This window comes from Ictidomys tridecemlineatus, chromosome 10, assembly GCF_052094955.1.
Source record: "Ictidomys tridecemlineatus isolate mIctTri1 chromosome 10, mIctTri1.hap1, whole genome shotgun sequence".
Taxonomy (NCBI): Eukaryota; Metazoa; Chordata; class Mammalia; order Rodentia; family Sciuridae; genus Ictidomys; species Ictidomys tridecemlineatus.
Window position 1 is genome coordinate 96,452,333 of NC_135486.1, and position 25,361 is coordinate 96,477,693.

Here is a 25,361-nt window from a genome sequence, read left to right on the forward strand (position 1 = left end):
CCAGTGTGGCATCCCAGGCACATAGCAGGCCTGGTTCACCCCTTCCCCAGCAGGGCAGACACTCGCTAGAGCCTAGTCTCTAGTGAAGGACCACCCTTCTGAGCACTGGACTACTGCCAGGAGCAGAGATCCAGCCCAGACCACCCACACCAGCCAACACAAGATCCAGGCTCTCAGTGGCCTGGATCGCCCCTCCCCCAGCAGGACAGGCACTGCCAGAGCCTAGCCTTTGGCACAGGACAGCCCCTTCTGACCAGCAGACTACCATGGGAGGTCAAGCTCAGCATCCCAGATCCACTCACTCCAACCTACACAGGACCCAGATCCAGGATGTAGTAGCATTTATTGAGGGACATCAGCAGTATTTGGAAGCCCAACATCAAGGTGAGGTACAGACAATCTGCACAGGTACTACAAGAAGATAAGGAAGAAACTGTAATATCTCAGACCCACACTGCAAGAAAGTAAGACACATAGAAAACATGAAAAAACAAGGGAGGAAATGTCCCAAAACAAACCAGGACCCTATAATAACAGAACCCATGGACAGCGAAGGTGATAAAATGTCAGAGAAGGAGTTCAGAAGGTTCTTAATTAAAATGATCTGTGAATTAAAGAATGAACTAAATGAGCAAATATAGGCAAAAATTTGATCACTCCAACAAAATGAGATAAGAGAGCAAATACAGGTAGCAAAAGATTACTTCAAGAAAGAGATAGAGACTCTGAAAAAAAATCCTTGAGTCAATAAATCAAATAAAAAACTCAATAGAAATCTTCACCAATAGACTAGATCACTTGGAAGAAAGAATGACAGATAACGAAGACAAAGTATACAATCTGGAAAATAAAGTTGATCACATATTGAAGAAACTTAGAAACCATGAATGAACAGAACATCCAAGAATTATGGGACAGCATCAAAAGACCAAATCTAAGAGTTACTGGGATAGATGAAGGCACAGCATTTCAAACCAAAGGAATGCACAATCTTTTCAATGAGATAATATCAGAAAACTTCCCAAGCATGAAGAATAAATTGCAGAAACAAAATAAAAGAGGCTTACAGGACACCAAATGTACAAAATTACAACAGATCTACACCAAGGAACATTAGAATGAAAATGCCTAGCATACAGAATAAGGATAGAATCTTAAAAACCACAAGAGAGAGGAATCAGATCACATATAGGGGGAGACCAATTCATATCTCAGCAGATTTTCAACCTAGACCCTCAAAGCCAAGAGATCATGGAACAACATATACCAAGCTCTGAAAGAAAATGGAAGCCAACCAAGAATCTTATCTCCACCAGAATTAATCTTTAGATTTGATGATGAAATAAAAACCTTCCATGATAAACAAACGTTAATAGAATTTACAACCAGAAAGCCTGCACTACAGAACATTCTTACCAAAACATTCCAAGAAGAAGAAATGAAAATCAGCAGATGGAGATATTACACACTAAAGGAAAATCTAATCAGAGGAGCAACCAAGTCACATTAAATACCAAAAAATAAACAAAAAAGACATGATTTGTATTCCAGGGGAATACAAATCATGTCTCAATAATAATGCTGAATATTAATGGCCTAAACTCACCAATCAAAAGACATAGACTAGCCAATTGGATTTTTTTTTAAAAAAAGAGCCAACAAAATGCTGCCTCCAAGAAACTCATTTCATAGAAAAAGACATTCACAGACTGAAGGTGAAGGGTTTGAAAAAATCATAACACTCACATGGACTGCAGAAGCAAGCAGGGGTTTCCATCCTCATATCAAATAAAGTAGACTTCAAACTAAAGTCAATCAAAAAGGACAAAGAAGGATACTACATACTGCTCAAGGAAACTATACACCAACAGGACTAAACAATTATAGTATATATGCTCCAAATAATGGAGCGGCTATGTTCATCAAACAAACTCTTCTCAAGTTAAGAGTCAAATAAACCACAATACAATAAATCTGGGTGACTTGAACACACCTCTTTCATCACTAGATAAATCTTCCAAACAAAAGCTGAACAAAGAACTATAGAACTCAATAATATAATCAATAACTTAGACTTAACTGTCATATATAAAATATTCCATCCTTCAATGAGAGAACATACTTTCTTCTCAGCAGCACATGGATCCTTCTCTAAAATAGACCATATACTATGCCACAAAGCAACTCTTAGCAAATATTTAAAAAGTAGGGTACTACCCTGCATTCTATCAGATCATAATGAAATCAAATAAGAAATCAATGATATGATAAGAAATAAAATCCACTCTAACACCTGGAGACTAAATAATGTGCTACTAAATGAACAATGCATTACAGAAGAAATCAAGGAGGAGATTTAAAAATTTTTAGAGGTGAATGAGAACACAGATACAACATATCGAAATCTCTTGGACACTATGAAAGCAGTTCTAAAAGGAAAGTTCATTGCATGGAGTTCATTCCTTAAAAGAAGAAAAAAATCAACAAATAAATGACTTAACACTACATCTCAAAGCCCTAGAAAAAATAAGAACAAATCAACATCAAAAGCATCAGAAGACAGAAAATAATTGAAATCAGAGCTGAAATCAATGAAACTGAAACAAAAGGAACAACTGAAAAAAATGACAGAACAAAAAGTTGGTTCTTTGAAAAAATAAATAAAATTGACAGACCTTTAGCCATGCTAATGAAGAGGAGAGAGAAAACTCAAATCACTAACATGTATGATGAAAAAGGAAATATCACAAAAGACACTACAGAAATACAGAAGATAAAATGAAATTAATTTGAAAACTTGTACTCCAATAAAATAGAAAATATCAAAGGCATCAACAAATTTAAGGAGTCATATAATTTACCCAAATTGAATCAGGATAATATACACAATTTAAACAGATCAATTTCAAGGGATGAAATAGCAAATGCCATCAAAAGTCTAACAACCAAGAAAAGCTCAGTACCAGATGGATACCATAGCCAAATTCTACAAGACCTTTAAAGAAAAACCAATATCAATGCTTTCCAATTAATTTCAAGAAATAGAAAAAGAGACAGCACCTCCAAACTCATTCTATGAAGCCAATATTACTCTGATTCCAAAACCAGGCAAAGATACATAAAAAAGGAAAAATTTAGACCAATATTTCTAATGAACATAGATGCAAAAATTCCAGCAAATTGAAAACAAAAAAACATATAAAAAAGTTGGTGCACCACTATCAAGTGGGATTTATCCCAGGGATGCAAGGTTGGTTCAAGAAATCAATAAATGTAATTCATCATTAGATTCAAAGATAAGAATCATATGATCAATTCGATAGATGCAGAAAAAGCATTTGACAAAATACAGTACCCCTTCATGTTCAAAACACTAGAAAGACTAGGGATAACAGGAACATATCTCAACATCATAAAGGTAACCTATGTTAAGCCCCAGGCCAACATCATTCTAAATGGAGAAAAATTGAAGGCATTCCCTCTAAAAACTGGAACAAGACAGAAATGCCCTCTTTTACCGCTTCTATTTAACATAGTTCTTGAAACGCTGGCCAGAGCAATTAGACAGATGAAAGAAATCAAAGGGATCCACATAGGAAAAGAAGAACTCAAATTGGCACTATTTGCTGATGAGATGATTCTATATCTAGATGACCCTAAAAATTCCACCAGAAAACTTCGATACCTAGTAAATGAATTCAGCAAAGTAGCAAGATATAAAATCAAAACTCATAAATCAAAGGCATTTCTGTACATTAGTGATAAATCCTCAGGGAAACGAAGAAAACTACACCATTTACAATACCTCAAAAAATAAATAAATAAATAAAACACTTGGGAATCAACTTAATGAAAGATATATATATAATGAAAATTATAGAACCCTAAAGAAAGAAATCAAAGAAGACTTTAGAAGATGGAAAGACCTACCTTGCTCTTGGATAGGCAGAATTAACATTATCAAAATGACAATAATTCCAAAGGCACTGTACAGATTTAATGCAATTTTGATCAAAATTCCAATGACATTCCTCATAGAAATAGAAAAAGCAAACATGAAATTCATCTGGAAAAATAAGAGGCTCAGAATAGCTAAAGCAATCCTTAGCAGGAAGAGTGAAGCAGGTGGCATCACTATACCAGACCTTAAACAATACTACAGAGCAATAGTAACAAAAACAACATGGTGTTGGCACCAAAACAGACGTGTAAACCCATGGTACAGAATAGAGGACACAGAGGCTAACCCACAAAATTACAATTATCTTAGATAAGGCAAAGGTGCCAAGAACATGCTTTGAAAACTGGAAATCCATATACAACAAAATGAAATTAAACCCCCTATCTCTCACCATACACAAAACTCAACTCACAATGGATCAAGAACTTAGAAATAAAACCAGAGACCCAATGTCTAATAGAAGAAAAAATAGGCCCTAATTTCCATCATTTGGGATTAGGGCTCAACTTCCTTAATAAGACTCCTGTGGCACAAGAATTAAAATCAAAATTAATAAATGGGATGGACTCAAACTAAAAAGTTTCTTCTCAGCAAAAGAAACAATTTGTGAGGTGAATAGAGAGCCTGCATCTTGGGAGCAAATCTTTACTCCTCACACATCAGATAGAGCACTATTCTCTAGGGTATATAAAGAACTCAAAAAGCTGAACATCAAAAAAACAAATAACCCAATCAATAAATGCGCCAAGGACCTGAAGAGACACTTCTCAGAAGATGATACACAATCAACCAACAAATACATGAAAAAAATATTCATCATCACCTGCAATTAGAGAAATGCAAATGAAAACCACTCTAAGATTTCATCTCACTCCAATCAGAATGGCAGCTACTATGAAGACAAACAATAATAAGTGTTGGCAAGGATGTCGGGGGAAAGGTACACTCATACACTGCTGGTGGGACTGAAAATTAGTGCAGCCAATATGGAAAGTAGTATGGAGATTTCTTGGAAAATTGGGAATGGAACCACTATTTGATCCAGCTATCCCTCTCCTTTGTCTACACCAAAAGGATTTAAAAACAGCATACTACAGGGACACAGCCACATCAATGTTTATAGCAGCACAATTCTCAATAGCTAAACAGTGGAACCAACCTAGATACTCTTCAATAGATGAACGGATAAAAAAAATGTGGCATATATACACAAAGGGATATTACTCAGCAATAAAAGAGAATAAAATCATGGCATTTGCAGGTTAATAGATGGAATTAGGATAATGGTAAGTAAAGTTAGCCAATCCCTAAAAAACAAATGCCAAATGTTTTCTTTGATATAAGGAGGCTAACTCACAGTGGAATAGGGAGTGGGAGAGTATGGGAGGAATAGACGAATTCTAGATAGGGCAGAGGGGTTAGAGGGGAAGGGAGAGGACATGGGGTTATTAATGACGGTGGAATGTGATGATGATGATCATTATTATCTAAAGTACAAGTATGAAGACTGAATTGGTGTGAATATATTGTGTACACAACCAGAGATATGAAAGATTGTGCTCTATATGTGTAATGAGAGTTCTAATGCATTCTGCTGTCATATATAAATAAAAATAAATGAATTTTTTAAAAAAGAATTAAAATCCATCCATGCCCAAAGTTTTGAGCACTTCAGTAGAAATAAGCCTTTTATTTCTTATAGTAATATTTTTTCTTATTTTTCCCCATACTCACAGGTTTTTATCTCTTTCATCCTTACTTATTAAAATGTTAAATTCATAAAAATTTATCAATATCATGTCATTGTATTATACTACTTCTTACTTTTTTCAGTTATGCCTGATTTTCAGTGGATATATGTTGTGTGTACGTGTGTGTGTGTGTGTGTGTGTGTGTGTGTGTGTCTTTTCACTCTATGGTTAGGTTTGAAAAATATATATGAAAATTCATATGATTTTGCTTTCATACTAGTGATTTTTTTCTAGTCTTGTTTATTATTTAGTCTTGATTTGACATAAGCAGTTTCCTTAGGAATGTATTCAATTTCTTTTGAACTTGGAGTTGGTGGTTTGTTCATAACTTGATTCTTCTCCCTATTAACTCATATATTCACTCTTATCCCCCAATAACAACCACTTTTACGGTTCCAACTTTCTTTCTTTCATTTTTATTACTATGTTTTCTTGTTCCTTCTTCTTTATAGCTGAAATGTGTTACATACATACTTCCTTTCCTCTGGGTACTTTTGTAAATATTTCAATTTTTCTCTCGCCTTTCCATTCTATTTTCTTCCTCCTTGAGAAACTATAATTCAATGCTAATGAAGAGAAGAAGAGAGAGAACTCAAATTACTAACATAAGGGATGAAAAAGGCAATATCACAACAGTTACTATAGAAATACATAAGACAATTAGGAATTATTTTGAAAACCTATATTCCAATAAAATAGAGGATAGTGAAGACATCGATAAATTTCTTAAGTCATATGATTTGCCCAGACTGAGTCAGGAGGATATACACAATTTGAAGGGACTAATATCAATGAATGAAATAGAAGAAACAATCAAAAGACTACCAACCAAGAAAAGCCCAGGACCGGATGGGTATACTGCGGAGTTTTACAAAACCTTTAAAGAAGAATTAATACCAATAGTTTTCAAGTTATTTCAGGAAATAGAAAAAGAGGGAGCTCTTCCAAATTCATTCTATGAGGCCAACATCACCCTGATTCCGAAACCAGAAAAAGACACCTCAAAGAAAGAAAACTACAGACCAATATCTCCAATGAACCTAAATGCAAAAATCCTCGATAAAATTCTGGCGAATCAGATACAAAAACACATCAAAAAAATTGTGCACCATGATCAAGTAGGATTCATCCCTGGGATGCAAGGCTGGTTCAATATATGGAAATCAATAAATATTATTAATCACATCAATAGACTTAAAGATAAGAACCATATGATCATCTCGATAGAAGCAAAAAAAAAAAAAGCACTCAACAAAGTACAGCATCCCTTTATGTTCAAAACATTAAAAAAACTAGGGATAACAGGAACTTACCTCAACATTGTAAAAGCTATCTATGCTAAGCCTCAGGCTAGCATCATTCTGAATGGAGAAAAATTGAAGGCATTCCCTCTAAAATCTGGAACAAGACAGGGATGCCCTCTATCACCACTTCTATTCAATATAGTTCTCAAAACACTGGCCAGAGCAATTAGATGAAAGAAATTAAAGACATAAAAATAGGAAAAGAAGAACTTAAATTATCACTATTTGCATACAAGATGATTCTATACCTAGAAGACCCAAAAGGGTCTACAAAGAAACTACTAGAACTAATAAATGAATTCATCAAAGTGGCAGGATATAAAATCAACACGCATATATCAAAGGCATTTCTGTATATCAGCGACAAAACTTCTGAAACGGAAATGAAGAAAAATACCCCATTCACAATATCCTCAAAAAAAATAAAATACTTGGGAATCAACCTAACAAAAGAGGTGAAAGATTTATACAGTGAAAACTACAGAACCCTAAAGAGAGAAATAGAAGAAGATCTTAGAAGATGGAAAAATATACCCTGTTCATGGATAGGCAGAACTAACATCATCAAAATGGCGATATTACCAAAAGTTCTCTATAGGTTTAATGCAATGCCAATCAAAATCCCAATGGCATTTCTTGTAGAAATAGATAAAGCAATCATGAAATTCATATGGAAAAATAAAAGACCCAGAATAGCACAAGCAACTCTAAGCTAGCCAATTCCTAAAAAACAAATGCCAAATGTCTTCTTTAATATAAGGAGTGTAACTAAAAATAGAGCAGGGAGGAAGAGCAGAAAGAAAATATTAACATTAAACAGAGACATGAGGTGGGAGGGAAAGGGAGAGAAAAGGGAAATTGCATGGAAATGGAAGGAGACCCTCATTGTTATACAAAATTACATATAAGAGGTTGTGCGGAGAATGGGAAAATAAACAAAGAGAGAAATGAATTACAATAGATGGGGTAGAGAGAGAATATGGGAGGGGAGGGGGGGTAGTAGAGGATAGGAAAGGTAGCAGAATACAATAGTTACTAATATGGCATTATGTAAAAATGTGGATGTGTAACCGATGTGATTCTGCAATCTGTATTTGAGGTGAAAATGGGAGTTCATAACCCACTTGAATCTAATGTATGAAATATGATATGTCAAGAGCTTTGTAATGTTTTGAATAGCCAATAAAAATAATACTTTAAAAAAAAGAAAGAAATCCTTTATGATTGCAAATTAGATATCCAATTAGATATCCTCCATCCCTACTTCTGTTCTTATATGACATCCACGCTGAGTATTATCCCCGTAAAAAAATAGAAACTATAATTCAAATAAACAATAGATCTTAGAGTTTATGCAATTTCTACCCCATTCATGTTGATTTTTAATAGAGTGGAAATGGTAGACACCTGCAGTAGAATGCCTGACCTAGTTCAGTTTTTTATTGTTAGTATGGATATAAAATGCTGGCATCCATATTTTTATATAGGTGGAAATGAGTGTTACAGATTTTGAATTACACTCCTTGGATATTTGTCTTAAGGCAGTTCATCTGTTACTGACATGTATGCTATTCCTGGCTCTCCAATCCCTCCAAGAAGGGGAACACAAGGAAGAGGTTTTGCTGCCAAGAAATTCAAGTCATGATCAGCAGTGAACCTCAGCCCACACATGATCTAGCCCAACCCCAGCCTTAATGTTATTTCAATTTGTAGAATTCAAGAAATCACAGCAGGTCAAACAGAGGGGAAGTTCAGGTTCCACCAATTACATTCACTCATATGTCAAAAAAGAGAGAAATCTTGGAATAAAAATGAAATAAACACATAAAAGAGGAAGGGAAATCCATCTCAACTGATACAAAAGTCCAAGTCCCCGAAAAACAAGTGGAAAAAGGCAAACAAATCTGCACCAAAGTGACAAGTGACAATCCCCAAACATATAATCCCACTGATAAGAATTTGGATGAAATTCCAGAGAAAGATAAAAAAAAATTCAAATGTTCAATGAATTAAAAGACCATCTAAGGATTGAATTCAAACAAATGCAGGAAATAAAAGACCATTTCAATAAAGAAACAGAAATATTAAAAAGAAAAAAATCAGAACTCTCGGGAATGAAAGATATAATGAATCTGATTAAAAATTCACTTGAAAGCATCACCAACAGATTAGATTGCAAGGAAAACAGAACTTTGACCCTTGCACATAGCACTTCCAGCTTTGAAGGTAGGGTACCAGCTGTAAGGTAGGCTTACTGGTCCCTACTGAGAAGGGGCAGCAGAACAGTGGAGTGGCTACCTGACAGCATGGGTGGCTAGCACTGACCATGGCCATATGGTGTCTACCATGTACATATGGCAGTCCTGAATGGCAGCAGGCCAGTGCCATGGCAGGGCAAGTCAACCCATCACACCACAGAAATACAGCCTGCACACAGTGGCATGCAGGAAGCCAAAGCCCACTCTGAGTAGCTCAACTCCACCCCCTCCACCCCACTTCCTGAACTGCAAGACAAAATGGAAGGTGAGCAGACCTAAATGAAATTTGGGACTCAAGAACTGACCAATAACTATTAACAATAAGGAACTGAAGAAATAAGTTTTCAAAAGAGAAGTCTGGGGATGCATTAAGAATATTCTTTCCTTTGGACATTTTTCTGCTGGATTGAAACAAGACATTTTTAATTATTTTCTGGAGTCTAAAGTGTTTTTAACTAATAGGATTAAATCATTGGGCAGCTGGTATACAAAGGTTACAATTTATAAACATATAGAAAATGATATGTAAAAATAATCTATAAAAAAAGAATTGACCAATAGCTTTCATATGTTTCCAAGCCCTAATTGGCATATATTTTGGGGCAATAGCATTAGTTCATTTCTAGACCCTTATAAGCCTAAGTCTGGAACAATAGCAAGTAAACCAAATGCTACATAAATCCCCCTACACTAGCACACTTGGAAGGAAAAGAAAAGTCTGCTGTACAATCCCCTCTTGTACTACAAGAGTTCTGTTTCCTGTTCTTCAATAAAGCCTACTCTTACACCCACTCATCCTGGTCCATGAATTTTATTCTTTGAATTCAAAAAACATGAACTCAGAAGGAAGAAGAAATTGATGATGAGATGCTGTTGGAGTTTGTTGCAAAACTGGAGATCATGGCCCACCATTAAGAGCTGCGGCACTTCTTGGGTGCAGAGGCCTGAAGCTTGTGCAGACCCCACCTGCCAGCAAGAAGCAGTGAGTTTAGTTTCATATCAAAACTCCAGTTTTATCTTTTGGTTCTCAATGTTGGGCATTTTAAAATGAAAATGGATCAATAAAAGTATCACTTTTTTTCCAGAGTTCTATACTCCCTTTAGAAACATCTCTCTCTCAGTCATAAAAAGCAGGCACCTCTCAGCCTGTAAAAAGTAGATCAAGCAGCAATCCATCCGAAGGCATGAATGACATCCTTACTAGAGGAGGTTTGCTCAATCCCCTTTGTCTCTGACTCAGGAATGTTGGTCAAGCTCTGCTCAGCTTCTCACCAGAGGACACAAACCTACAGATCAGTTCAAATGTCTGCTTCTTCCTTTCAATTTCAGATTGACTTGGCCCAGTTGGTGCAAGTATGGAGAAGCAGTGGAAAGCAGTATGGAGATTCCTCAGAAAACTTGGAATGGAACCACCATTTGACCCAGCTATCCCACTCCTAGATTTATACCCAAAGGACTTAAAATCAGCATACTACAGTGATGCAGCCACATCAATGTTTATAGCAATTCAATGCACAATAGCTAAACTGCAGAACCACCCTAGGTGCTATTCAACAGATGAACAGATAAAGTCTGGAGTATTACTCAGACTTAAAGAAGAATAAAATTATGGCATCTGCTGGTAAATGAGTGGAGCTGGAGAAAATCATCCTAAGCAAAATAAGCCAATCCCAAAGAATGAAAGGCGAATGTTTTCTCTCATATGCAGATGTTAATTCAGCGGGTAGGGAAGAATAGAGTTATTTTGGATCAGACAGAGGAGAGGAAAGGAGGGGAGAGTGTGGATGTAGGAATGATAGTAGAATGAATCAGATATTATAATCTTATGTGCATATATGATTACATGACTTGTGTAACTCTACATCGTATACAACCAGAAGAATAAGCAGTACTCCATTTATGTATGATGTATCAAAATCCATTGTACTGTCATGTATAACTAATTACAACATATAAAAGTAAATAAATAAAAAGTAAATTTTTAAAAAATTAAATACTCACTTGGGGATCCTTGAAAATGCTTTCTGTTCTTCATATTTTACTGTGTTAAATAAAACTATTCTTTTTTCCCATTCACATTTTAGTTTCTTTGTCCAACCCCCTACTCCAAAAATGTACTCAGTCTAGCTAAATAAAATTACTGCTTCGAAATTCTCAAAATAAAAAATGATAATAATCGAAATCCTTTAGGACAAGGAACCCTGGCTATAGTACCTCCATAATTGAGGATAAACAATACAGGAAAAAAAAACCCAGGCTATCTCCTTTTAAGAGGGAAATCACACAAAGCAAATGGATTTAGGGCCATGCATTGGTAAGAGTAACCAATCCAACCATCCCATATCCTAGTCAGGCCTCAATAAGTGATCACTCACATTTTGAGGATCACAGGAGATAAAGGAAACACTGAATACTTTGCACTGATAACTGTGACTAATCTAACCAGCAGACCTCAACATGTGGTCGCTCACATTTTGAGGATTACAGGAAGTTTTAGGTACTTTGCACTGGTAAGAGCGACTAATCCAATCAGCAGGCCTTAATCCATGGATGCTCACGTTTTGAGAATCACAAGATTTATGTTGCATTGGTAAGAGTAACTAATCCAAGCAACAAGATTCAAGGGATGGGCAACAATGGTTTTGAGGTCCACAGGGGAGTGAGAGATGCCATATTCCCCCTCGTCTTCAGATATACCATTTGGCACAAGCACTGGGATCCCTTTGACCCTCAAACCCTGGGAAGAAATGCCTAATAATTTTCTCTATTCAAGTCTCACCCAAATACCAGTTGGAGGATGGGGAGAGACAGCCCAAGGGAAACAAACCATAACATGATATTACAGCTAGATTTGCATGAGAAATTTCCCAAATTGGTTTAAGTTCAATGGAGGGATAAAAGGTGTCACTTGTAAATACAAACCACTATAAAACTTTCTTGTACTCTGGGATTCTGCAGAAAGGGGGAGACTTCAGACCAGAAGGGTCAGATATTCCATATGTTCCTTTACTAGGATAATTATAGTCCTTTCATTTTTTTAGGAAATTGCTCTGTCTTTTGAGCTCAGTTTTCCTGTTGAATTTACCTTTGGTCCTACACACTTAAATGAATATTTTTTCCATCAGTCTTGTTTTGTTTTGAATTTTAGCAGGTAGTGATGGTGGAAGTGAACCCGACTCCTATGCAGGACAAGTGGCCACCTAAACCTTTGGGTTCAGAGTGCTCCATTGCTGACATACTTTATTCTTAATATTCCCTACGGCACAGGTCCTCCCCCTATGTTTATGTCATCATGTAAAAAAAAACTGTAATAGGCTCAATTTTATTTTCTAAGGGATTTTAGACATTGTGTAATCTCTTTTTCTGTCTTCTATACCTGCTGAGAGCCACAGCCAGTCTGTATGGCCCCTGGGCATTTTGCCAACAGTATTGATTGACAGGGGAGGCATAAATATCGCTTCTGCCACTACTTTCACTCTATTTTGGAGTTCTCACGCTATTTTGGGGTTCTCATGGGGATTTCCGGGGATTCCTCTGGAGTTCCCATTGGTTGGGGAAGTGCAGGAGGAGAGATTTCCTAGAGAGCTATTTCCGGCTGGGGGTTCCTGCAGGAGCCTCGTGGCTTTTGGAAAATTCTCCAGGAGCATGTGTGAGGTTTTTTCTTGCAGTTCAAAAATAAAGTTTGTTCCTGCTTCAGTGGCTCGTGATTTGTGCCCAGCCAGACTGCGGCATTTGGCAGCCCGTGCGGGGAACGTCTGAAGCTTCGGGGTAAGTGAAATTGCTTGCTCCTAAGGAAAGGCGAGAGAATGGGTGACCATTTTAAAAAACAATATGTTCTTGTTTTGATTTGTTTTGTGTTTATTTCAAGCTGCCTATCCCTAGAATTTTCTCAGGCAGACTGGGAAAAATGGTTGGCTCAAGGTTTGAAGTTGTTTGCCCCTGAGGAAGAGATAGAAATAGACCACAAATGTACATGTCAAGAAAATAGGAAAATTGATACAACGATTTTTTGTTCCGTTTTTGTTTCATTCTGTTTCGGTTTTGTTTTGTGTTATCTTATTGGATTGCGTTATCTTTATAACAGATTAGAAATTAGTAAAAAACAAACTGAAAGAATGTTAAATAAATTGTTAGAGGTTCAAACCATGGAGAAAGACATTTTAGATCAAAAGAGAAGGTCTCTCAAGCTAGTCAGACAGAGGAAGAAAATTTAAAGGAAGAAAGCTTAGAGGAGAAACAGCTATTAGGGAAAAAGCTACAACAGGAGGCTGCTACTAACACTGTTCTATCACCAGAGGGCATAATTCAACTAATAGCTCCACCTATCGAGATAGCTGAGTGGCCCTCAACCCCCTCAACCTCCGTAGTTGATAGATGGGATCCTGAGACAGGACCTCAAAGATTTGCATGCCCTGTACTTGAGCAGGCAGGAGGGCAGTGAATTCACCATGCGTTAGAGTTCAAAACAGTGAAGCAGTTAAAGGAGGCTGTAACAACCTTTGGTCCTCAAGCACCCTTCACTGTAAGCATGGTCGAATCCATTACCAACTTGGACATGACTCCAGCAGATTGGGCTAGTATGTGTAAATCTGTGATAAATGGAGGACAATATTTGTTATGGAAGGTTGCCAATGAGGAATTTTGCAGGGAGACAGCTAGGCGAAATGCAGCAGCCTGTTACCCTCAAAGAAACCTAGATATGTTGTTAGGAAAAGGACCTTATGAGGGTCAACGGCAACAAATTGAATATAATCCTGGTGTATACGCACAAATTGCTGTAGATGCGGTAAGGGCATGGAAAACTTTACAGGGGCATGGAGATTTACAAGGTCAATTATCTAAGGTAATACAAGGAACTAATGAACCTTACGCTGAATTTGTAGATAGGCTTATTCAAGCAACTTCCAGAATTTTGGGGGATACAGAACAAGCAATGCCATTTATAAAACAACTGGCTTATGACCAAGCAAATCGTTGCTGCAGAGAGGTCATTAGACCATGGAGACATGAAGATTTAAACACATATATTAAATTATGTAGAGACATTAATGAACAAGGACAAGTCTTAGCAGCAGTACAACAGGCTTTAGATGCCAGGCCAAAAACATGCTACAATTGTGAACAAACAGGACATTTTAAAAGGAGTTGCCCCATAGGAGGAGGGTTTAACAAAGCTAATTATCAAAGGAATAGAACACCGGGTATTTGCCCATGATGCCATAGAGGGAGACATTGGGCTAATGAATGCCGTTCTCAAACCACCATAGAGGGTACTCCGTTATCAAAAAATGGACAAGGACCAGTTGTTTACCCACGATATCGTGGAGAAAGGCATCGGGCTCCATTGCCAAAAAACGAACAGAGGGGCCCAATGCTCCGGGGCCCAGGACCACAAATGTACGGGGCACTGGAGGAACCCAGAAACACCATGGAGGAACCCAGCAACACCATCAGGGTAGTTCCCAGGACACATTATCCATCAGATCTCTCATCAGGCGAACCAGAGGGAGTGCAAGGTTGGATATCTGCGCCTCCACCAGAGCAGTACTAACTCCAGAGATGGGAGTTCAAACCATTCCCTCAGGAGTAAAAGGACCTCTTCCCCAAGGAACAGTAGGCTTATTGTTAGGACGCAGTTCTTCTACGCTAAAAGGACTTATGATAAGTTCCGGGGTATTGGTCCCGATTATGAAGGTGAAATAAAAATTATAGCTAGTTCTCCAAAGGGTATATCAGTAATTTCACCAGGAGATAGAATAGCACAGTTATTAATAATATCCAGCCTACATGATAAATTTTCCAGTAGTACTATGGAAAGAGGTTCCAGGGGTTTAGGCTCCACAGGTGTAGATTGGGCTATGCTGTCTTTGAATTTAGATTCTCACCCAGTGCTAAAACTAAATATTCAAGGACATGAATTTAATGGGCTACTGGATACAGGTGCAGACCTTAGCATCATATCTTGTCAAGAATGGCCAAAACATTGGCCATTACAACAAGCTACTCAATGCTTCGAAGCCTAGGAGTGGCCACTAATCCCCATAGAAGTGCAATGGTATTAGATTGGAAGGATCCTGAAGGATGTGAAGGAACTATACAGCCATATGTACTGGATCATCTTCCTATAAATTTATGGGGACGAGATGTCCTAGATCAATTAGGTTTGACATTAACAAATAACATCAATCCAAATGTGCCCACTATTAGGGCTAGACAAGGTTTCAGGGAAGAAAAAAGATTAGGAGAACAAGGTATAGCAGCACCAATTCAAATAGATCAAGGAATAAATAGACATGGACTGGGTTTTCAGAAGGGGTCACTGAGATAATTAAAATTACTTGGAAATCAGATAGACCAGTATGGGTTCCTCAGTGGCCCCTGACTAAAGAAAAGATACAAGCAGCCCATGACCTGGTCAAACAACAATTAGCAGAGGGACATATACAACCTTCTGTATCTCCCTATAATACTCCCATTTTTGTCATTAAAAAGAAATCTGGTAAATGGAGATTATTACAAGATTTAAGAGCCATTAATAATGAGATGGTTATAATGGGACCTGCTCAATCAGGGATTCCCCAATTGTCTGCTTTACCAACAACCTGGTATGTTTTAGCTATAGATATTAAAGATTGTTTCTTTTCAATTCCAATTCATCCTGAGGATAGTCCACATTTTGCATTTACTATCCCTGCACTGAATCATGAAGGTCCTGATCAGAGATATGAATGGAAAGTACTCCCTCAAGGGATGGCTAACAGCCCAACTATGTGTCAAATTTATGTTAATAAAGCAATCCAGCCACTTAGAAATCAAAATCCTGAACTACAAATATTTCACTATATGGATGATGTATTGTTAGCACACAAAGATAAAAACACATTGCTGGAATGTTATGCCACACTTACAAATTTATTAAAAAATTATAATCTAGAGATAGCATTAGATAAAGTACAATTAAATTTTCCAATTAATTATTTAGGAGTTCTATTATCCTCAACCATGGTCCGTCCACCAAAAATTCAAATACGAGTAGATCAACTCAGATCACTTAATGACTTTCAAAAGTTATTAGGAGACGTAAATTGGATAAGGCCTTATCTAGGCATACCAACAGGAGAGTTGGGAGCTTTATTTGATATCCTAAAAGGTCCATCAGATCCAAATTCACCCCGAATGTTAACGCCTAAAGCAAGAAAGGCATTAAAAATCATTGAAACATATATGGAAAATATGCATTTGGATAGAATTGATATAAGTTTGCCTTTATTATTTATTGTACTACCAACAAAAAATATTCCTACAGGAGTATTTTGGCAAGAAGGTCCATTATTGTGGATACATTTATCTTATTCTCCTAACACTATTCTTACTAGGTATCCTGAGGCTTTAGGACAATTAATACTCAAAGGAATAAAAGCAGCAAAGGGAGTGTTTGGAATTTCTCCCAATAAAATTATTACTCCATATACTATGGATCAAATTGATGAGTTAGCTAATGAGTTAAATACTTGGGCAATAGTCATGTGTAAATCTAATGTTTCATTTGATAATCACTTACCATCTAATCCTTTGTTGTCTTTTTGGTCTAAGCATCCTGGTCTAGTTTTTCCAAAAATGACAAGAAAAACCCCTATCATGAATGCTCCAAATATATTCACTGATGGGTCAAATAATGGTACAGCAGCAGTAGTTACCCCTGATCAAACTTTTACATTTTTAGTACCCAAACAATCAGCTCAAAAGGTAGAGCTTAATGCAGTTTTACAAGCTTTTGTGATGTTTAAAGATTCTGTATTTAATTTATTTTCTAATAGTCAGTATATAGTTAATGCTATAGTATCCCTTGAAGATGCTGGTAGGATTTCCCCTTCCTCTACTGTTTTCTCTTTGTTTTCTTCTATACAAAGTCTAATCTGGGAGAGAAAAAAATTCATTCTTTATAGGACATATCAGAGCACATACAGGATTGCCTGGAGCCCTTAGTTTGGGCAATGATTTAGCAGACAAAACTACACATGACATACATATTTTCTCTACACTAGAAGAAGCTACACATTTTCATAAAAGGTTCCATGGCAATGCTAATACTTTACAAAAGCGTTTTAAAATAACTAAGGAACAAGCTAGACAAATAATAAAACAATGTCAAAATTGTGTGACCTTTTTACCACAAGTTAATCTTGGAGTCAATCCTAGAGGACTGATACCTAACCATATTTGGCAGATGGACATCACACACTTGCCAGAATTTGGAAAATTAAAATATTTGCATGTTACAGTTGACACTTCTTCCGGATATTTGATGGGCTCCCTTCATGCCAGAGAAAAAACTAAAGATGTTATAACTCATTGCTTACAAAATTTTGCCACTGTGGGCGTTCCTAAACAGTTAAAAACAGATAATGGTCCTGGTTATACTTCTACCTCTTTTAAACAATTTTGCTCATCATTTGGCATTACTCATATAACAGGAATCCCATACAATCCTCAGGGACAAGGCATAGTTGAAAGAGCTCATCAAACTATTAAAATGTACTTATTAAAGCAAAAAGAGGGAATTGGAAAGGGGTATATATCCCCCAAAGATAAACTTAAAATAACCCTTTTTACTCTAAACTTTTTAAATTTGGATTCATCAGGGCTTAGTGCTGCGGAAAGGCATATGTGTCCAAAAAATGTACATAAGCCTAAGGTACTTTGGAAGGATATTCTAACAGGACAATGGAAAGGTCCTGACCCAGTGATTGTCTGGAATTGGGGATCTGTTTGTGTATTTCCACAGGGAGAACAGCAGCCGATTTGGATTCCAGAGAGATTAACTAAGGTCCTGACCCAGTGATTGTCTGGAGTCGGGGTTCTGTTTGTGTGTTTCCACAGGGAGAACAACAGCCGATTTGGATTCCAGAGAAACTAACCAAAGCGAATTCTATGGACCAAAACAAAAACAAAAGCAAAAAAAAAGGTGATTTGACTCAAATCCATAACAGCTGATATCCAGAGCTCCAGTTTGGCTATCCTTACATTTGCGACAGTGATTAACCAGGATGCTTTTTTCAATATTTATTTTCTTATTGCCTTTTCCCACATCATAAAGTTCTATTTTATTTTTGAGCTCATAGAGACCTAGGTTAATGTTTTTCTGATGTTTATTTTTTGACTGTGGAGTTTTTAAACATTGCAATGGAGATTTCACCTAGGTAAAGCTACAAGGCCTTTACTATTGTCTTATGTGTTGTATGTTATGTGCACACACTTCTGTTTTGTGTTGTATGTCTGTATGTGTGCATGTCCATATATCTTATATGAGGAGCACTCATGAATAAATGGATCCAAATTTTTTTATTCACGTGATTTTAATGGTTTAATTTAGATTGGGTAAACAGCTGTTGAAAATTGTTTTAATATGTGAACAAATAAGGAGGTTAACAGATCTGTTTGTTTACTTTCACCTTTCCTTCTCATTATATTTAATAATTCTGTTCAGGATAATGTAAATTGTTCAAAAAAATTGTTTTCTTGGTGCCTGTTGGAATGTTACATAATTTTTTTCTTAGCATCATTGCCAGAATTCCTATCTTCATCCAGGTGCTGGTGAAGACAAAGATAAAACCAAACTACAGCTTCTTTGATAGTTATCACAACAAACTGTATAAACTGATGCATCAATGAATAATAACTCAACAAGTAATGCTCAATTAAGGAGTCTATTTACTTTGGGAGGAAATGGACATATTGACAGATTCCTCTGCTTTGAACTACTTGCAGAACTTGCCTGGACTATGTATCACTTGTATGCATTGTGAACTATCTGTTGGTGCAGCCAATTGTGGTAGTGCTGAAGTATTTTTGCTGATGGTGTCACCGGTGGTACAATTTTTCAAAGGAGCCCTCAATTGGCTTGGTGTCATGGCATTTTTCATCCTCCTCCCTTCTACTAGTGATGGTCTAAAATTTGGGGGCCAACAGAGGTGAGGCAAAGAACCTCACCCCCCACTGGCACCAAGGCCAAATTTGGGGGCCAACAGAGGTGAGGCAAAGAACCTCACCCCCCCACACACTGGTGCAAAGGCCTATCCACAAGTATGACTGTATGCTGGATCGGTAGTCAGTGATGGGTATGATCCGATTGCAGTGGTACCAACCTAAGACAGGAGGCTGACGCCTAGATGTCAGTTCATCCGATGACGGGTAAGGACCATATGTTGAATTGGACTAGCTAACAGGCACGGTCCCTAAGCCACATTACTTGATGTTTAATTAAACAGAAGGGGAGAGATGCTTAGAGCCACAGCCAGTCTGTATGGCCCCTGGGCATTTTGCTAACAGTATTGATTGACAGGCGAGGCATAAATATCGCCTCTGCCACTACTTTCACTCTATTTTGGAGTTCTCGTGCTATTTTGGGGTTCTCATGGGGATTTCCAGGGATTCCCCAGGGGTTCCCATTGGTTGGGGAAGTGCAGGAGGAGGGATTTCCTGGAGAGATATTTCCGGCTGGGGGTTCCTGCAGGAGCCTCATAGCTTTTGGAGAATTCTCCAGGAGCGTGTCTGAGGTTTTTTCTTGCAGCTCAAAAATAAAGTTTGTTCCTGCTTCAGTGGCTCGTGATTTCTGCCCAGCCAGACTGCGGCATATACCCAGTGAAAGCTACCAAACTTTTGTTTCCTATCTGTTTTATGTATATTTCTACATACCTGTGTGTGGTATACATAGTACTAGAATTGGCTTATAGAAAAATGACCGCTCATAAGTTAAGAGAAATGGATCCAAATGCCTTTTAGTTCATGTGAAACTTCAACAAAAATGTCAATTAAAATTGGCAAAAGTTGGGCTGGTGTGGTGGATCAGTGGTACAGCACTTGCCTCTCATGCATGGAGCATTGGGTTCAATCCTCAGCACCACATAAATAAATAAAATAAAGGTATTGTGTCTATCTACAACTAACATTTCTTAAAAATTGGCAAAAGAAATGATGTTTTTGTAATTACCAATGCACACGTTTCTAGGTGACCAATCAAGTGTTGGTTTCATTAAAATGTTTAAAATGCAATGTCTATTGCTTTAAAGGACTTTTCTTTGGCAGAAATGACCAGGTTTAAAGTGTCACTAGGCTTGCCTGATATCTTGGTTTTCAAGGGTAACAAAGTTTGTAATGATTTTCTTCACAATTATTTGTTAAACTGTTGCCTGTTAGTGTTTAGCTGAAATATTATTCCAAACAAATGACCTGATTTAAGACAATTACTACAATACACCTACAGGACAGAAAAGATAAAATGCTGACTTCCAGTATCAAAAGTACAACATTACTCCCACTTGAAACTGGCTTGCTGGATGTTTAAGACAAAGACCAGGACACCAAAGTCAAGGAACTTAAAGGGCTAAGGAAAATAGCCAATATTTTGGCCCTTGACCTCTTAGGTCAGCTAAAACCTGGGAAATAAGGGGACTTCTTTATGGTCCCCTGCAATTGTGGTGTGTCTTCTGACCTCCTGATCAGGGAGATAAATAGCATCCTAGAGAAGAGGAACTCAACATGTGCACATTCTGCAAAGAGGGTCATTAGAAAGGTAAATGTCCCTGGTGCTTCCAAAGGAAGCTGCATAATATCAGCAAGACCCTGACACACCCTGGCAGATGGCACAATTGGTAGAGGAAAAATAAAGGCGCCAACAGGCTTCTCACAAAATTCCAAGAGTTACCCTGACAAATCTCAGCTGACTCTTAGAAGTAGATAGGTACAAGATCAATTTTGGTCAACTTGGTCTTAAACACCTGGCAAGGGAGTATAACCAACCAGTGTCATATGAGGGAAGCAATGGATCTTTGTAACCTGAGACACACACTGCTTTAGTTCTCTCAAGTAAGAAAAACTGGGAGGGTATAAAGGTAGGGTTCTTACACAGGAATGCCTGGTAACTAGCATGAAAGGCTCTATCAGAATCACAAGTCTATTCTAAGTCAACCAGAGTCCTACAAACTTTCCTAATCTCCTACACAGGTAAGCTCAATCTATTTTTCACTGGTATTATTTAGCCCCTATATTTCTCTCTCTAAAAGATGTAATGTGACATATGGAAGTCCTAACCAACATTTCCCAGGGATCCCTACAGCTACAGGGTTGACAGCTACAGGAGATTCCTCTACCAAACACTAATGAAAAAGTTGTCTTAACTCTGCTAACATCTACAAAGTGCTAAATGCCCCCACTCACAAGTCAGTGGCATGTTAGACCAATAACAAGAACAACAGGTGATACTGACTTTGGTTTACTATCGTCAATTATGTTTCAATTGTGGGTCTAGTCACACGTGTGATTAAATCATTGAACTTGTGACCTTGTAAATATTGTTAACTGCACATATATTATATTTCCTTTCATTTAACTGATAGTTTTTCATATGTAAATAGATGGCTTTCATTTTCTCACCCCCATGTATATCCCTTGAGGTAGTTCTTCTTAATCTCTTCATAGCTTCTTCATAAAAATTTCCACGATTTCAGGTTCCTGTGTGCGATGCCTTTCTGGTGGCAGAAGTGCAGGGAACTTGCAATCTACCTGAACACCCTGTAGGCTTCCTTTTTCTGCAAGCCCTTGGCCACTGGAATGTGCTGTAGCAGCTGTCCCCCACCCACGTGCTCCATGAAGAGGTAGATGTTATTAGTCATCTCAATCATTGAAACAAACCACCTTGGGGTGGACCATGGCCTTCATTCTCTGCACCTCTGATCCAATGAAAGCCAAGCCCTTATTGCCCTTTCACAGGATTTTCATGGCCACCTCTGTCCCTGTCAGGATGTGTCAGGCCAGATTCATTATGGCATAGTTGCCCTGTCCAATGTTCTTCAGTACCCCATACTGTCCCATGGGGGCATCATCTGAGGAGGAGCTAGCCATCTGCTGCACACTCATAACTGTACTATTCTTATTATGCTGGCTACACATCTCAGGCAGCAATATCAGCTAAGGATTCTATCTGGGGCAGGGGGAGCAAAACTAAAACAAGCAAACCCCAAATCAAAGAACAAATCCCAAAACCAAAACCACCAAATGCCTTATGAGCTCACTATCTGTGAGTCCAACAGGTCACCGCCAAGAGCTCCCTGCACTTATAGACAAAAACCCAGCCGCAGCCAGTTACCTCACAATGGCTCTTTATGAGGTCACAGCAAGAAAGGCCTCTGTCATTTCTGGGTATAACATACTGTGGTCACCTCACATTTTGGCCTCCAGGACCAAATTATAAGGAGTAACACTAGAAGCTACTGGCTTCAGTACTTTATGGAGGCTGATATTTACCATTCAGAAATTAAGACCTGTAGGAAGCCTCATTATCCTTTTCATTCCAAGTCTGAAAATCTGTAATTTACTTTTTCCTTTTAAAGAACTCATCACATCTGCACTCAAGATGCCTTTACCAGAACTCTTCCTGACTTCATCCAGCTAAGTTTCTGTCTAGTGTTCAGCCAGAAAGATTCTCCACTTGCAGGGCACCTCTAGTGGTGACCAAGTCCCTCAGCCCTTGTTTATCTGGTGCTATAGCTTGACTGTGTGTCTCTCCAGATCTCCCACTTCAACCAGGTGAATGTGTTTAGAAGGCACCCATGGATCAAAGCTGCCATCAGCCTATGTGCATTCTGCTGAGATATCCATAATCGCATCAGGAAGATCTGTGAAGGAGACTGTGATGGGAATTATCAAGGGTGGGGGTTTCCCAGAGCAGCTTAGGTGTTACTTGTCTACTGCTTGTAAGGGTCCGGCGAAACGTCGGAGGAAGAGACCACAAGAGACTGTCTTATGCAACAGCAGAAGGGAGGGTTTATTGGAGACCAACATGCTAGGGCCCAGAGCTCTCTATAGCAAAGAGAGATAGAGCCCTGAGAACAGCTTAAGCAGAGCTTATATACTTTCCTTGGAGAGGTCAGGGAGAGAAGTTACATTTTGTAGTTTGGCAGTTGGGGACAGCTCATTCTGGGAACAAGATTAGCAAACAGTTCTTAAGATTTCAACAGTGTTTTGTTAAGCACATAGAAAAACAGAGTGATAAGTACCTATTTTATTGACCTTTCACTGCTCACTTCTTTGTATTGTGCAAGGAGTTTGTGACTTTTTTTCACTCAAGAGCAGTGGGGTAGGGCAATCCCTCTGAGAGTCTTGAGCCAGGGATGGGTTCTTCAGCAACCCTGAGTTTCTAGGAAGTGCTGAGCCATTAGTCAGATAACCAGGAGGTCAGAGGCAAAATGTATGGCAAGAAAGGGCAGCCTGCAGAAACAAAACGATTCCCAATTTGAGGGGAAACGTGAACTCATGATATCTATGAAAGCCAGGGCTGCTTCTGTTTTCTCCATGAGTTAAGAGACTTATATCGCAAAAACTCCAACTATCAGTTCCTGTTTTTCAAAACACATTTTCCTTTATGACATCAGTAAGTTAGAGGGGATGGGAAGGCACTCCAATCTTATTGCATTCATGCCCTTATTAGGTCCACATAAAGCAAGGCATCACTCTCCTGTGTTAAATGGAACCTCATGAGAATCACAAATAAATAGCATAAATACAGAAAATAAATACAGAAAAAAAAATGGAAGGGATGGAAATTCACATTTTATTATTCATTTTATTACAAAAAGTGAGCTAAGTGGGTAAAAAGATGAGCATGGGGAAATGAGGGCCAAAGCAGCTATAAGACAATATAAACATCAAAATGACAGAAGTCAGTCCTCCCTCATCACGACTTGCATGGGGAAATGAGGGCCAAAGCAGCTATAAGACAATATAAACATCAAAATGACAGAAGTCAGTCCTCCCTCATCACGACTTGCTTCAATTAACAATATACAAAACTCTCCAATACAAAGACCAGGGGTGGTAGAAGGAACACAGAACAGGATCCACCTTTCTGTGTATAAGAACTAACTGAAGAAGTGCATCCAGCCCTGGCAGGATCTGGGGAGCATTTTCTAAGCAGAGCAAACAGTAAAGACAAGGTCCTGGGCATAAATGAGCATAGAGGAATGGACGTCCAAGAAGGCCTCCTTCAGTCAACTAGAAGGACTCCCCACTTATGACTACACTGGTGGACCTTGAGTAAATGGAAAGCCAGATATAGGTCAGATCAAGGGGTAACTAGAACCAGGGTGTTCTTGTGGCCCTTTAGCAGATGAGGAAAGTGAGGCTCAGGGAAGTTGAGCCTTCCTGCTGAGTCCCTTCTCTCACACCCTGGTTCCAAAGTTCTCACTAACCACGAAACACTGGGTCAACCTGGGTCAACCTGAAGCATATATCTCCTAGGTAACTATTTAAGAGATGGTTGCAAGAGACATAAACATTTAGACAGGTCTATCATAACTAGTCATTGAGCCCAGGCCCTCAACATGTACATCAGTAGAGTTCCTGCTCCATCAAGTTTCTCCTGCCCATCTCCTAGTCATCAGAGGATTTCTCTCAAGAACCTAGTCAGATGGGTGTTTGGGTCATTTTGAAGCTGACCTGAGTTTGACTCTCATATGATCTTTAAGCGTGGACAAGAGCTTCCAAGTTCCTGCCCCACCACTTCACATCCTGCCACCCAAGCTGTGCAGTTGTGAGGGGCCTGTGAGGAGACCCATCTCTCCAGGGACAGGGCATGGGGTTGGGTGCCAGCCAGCCTCACCTGTCTCCGGGGGCCCAAGGTAAATGTGGTAGTAATTCTAAGGCTGGAAAGCAAGCTGAAGTGGGATAATGATCTCAAGGGTCCCAAACTTCAGCCACCACATCTGACCCCACTCACAGGGTCTCTGTGGGAGGTAAGTTGCTTGTCAAAGAGATTGCAGAACTTGAATACAATTTACCTTTTGAGGATTACTACCACAGGGAAAATTTTCCATTTGAAACAAGTTCCTGATGAGTACAACATGGTATCTCCCAAAGTAAAATGTTTGACCAGGATCTGGTGCCCCAAGATCACAGAGACAGGGAAAATAGATCTAAGGACCTTTTAAATGTTGATGATCCACTGAATGTTGAAGCTGCAGAACATCCTTTGCATGACAAGAAGGACTTCCAAAATAAAGCGGACAACTACATCAAGCATTATGCCAGATGA

At 38.4% G+C, this 25,361-nt stretch overlaps 1 pseudogene; it reads left to right on the plus strand.

The window, feature by feature from the left end:
* Positions 1-266: 266 nt before the first annotated feature.
* Positions 267-25,361, plus strand: LOC110598999 (NEDD8-conjugating enzyme UBE2F-like; annotated as a pseudogene).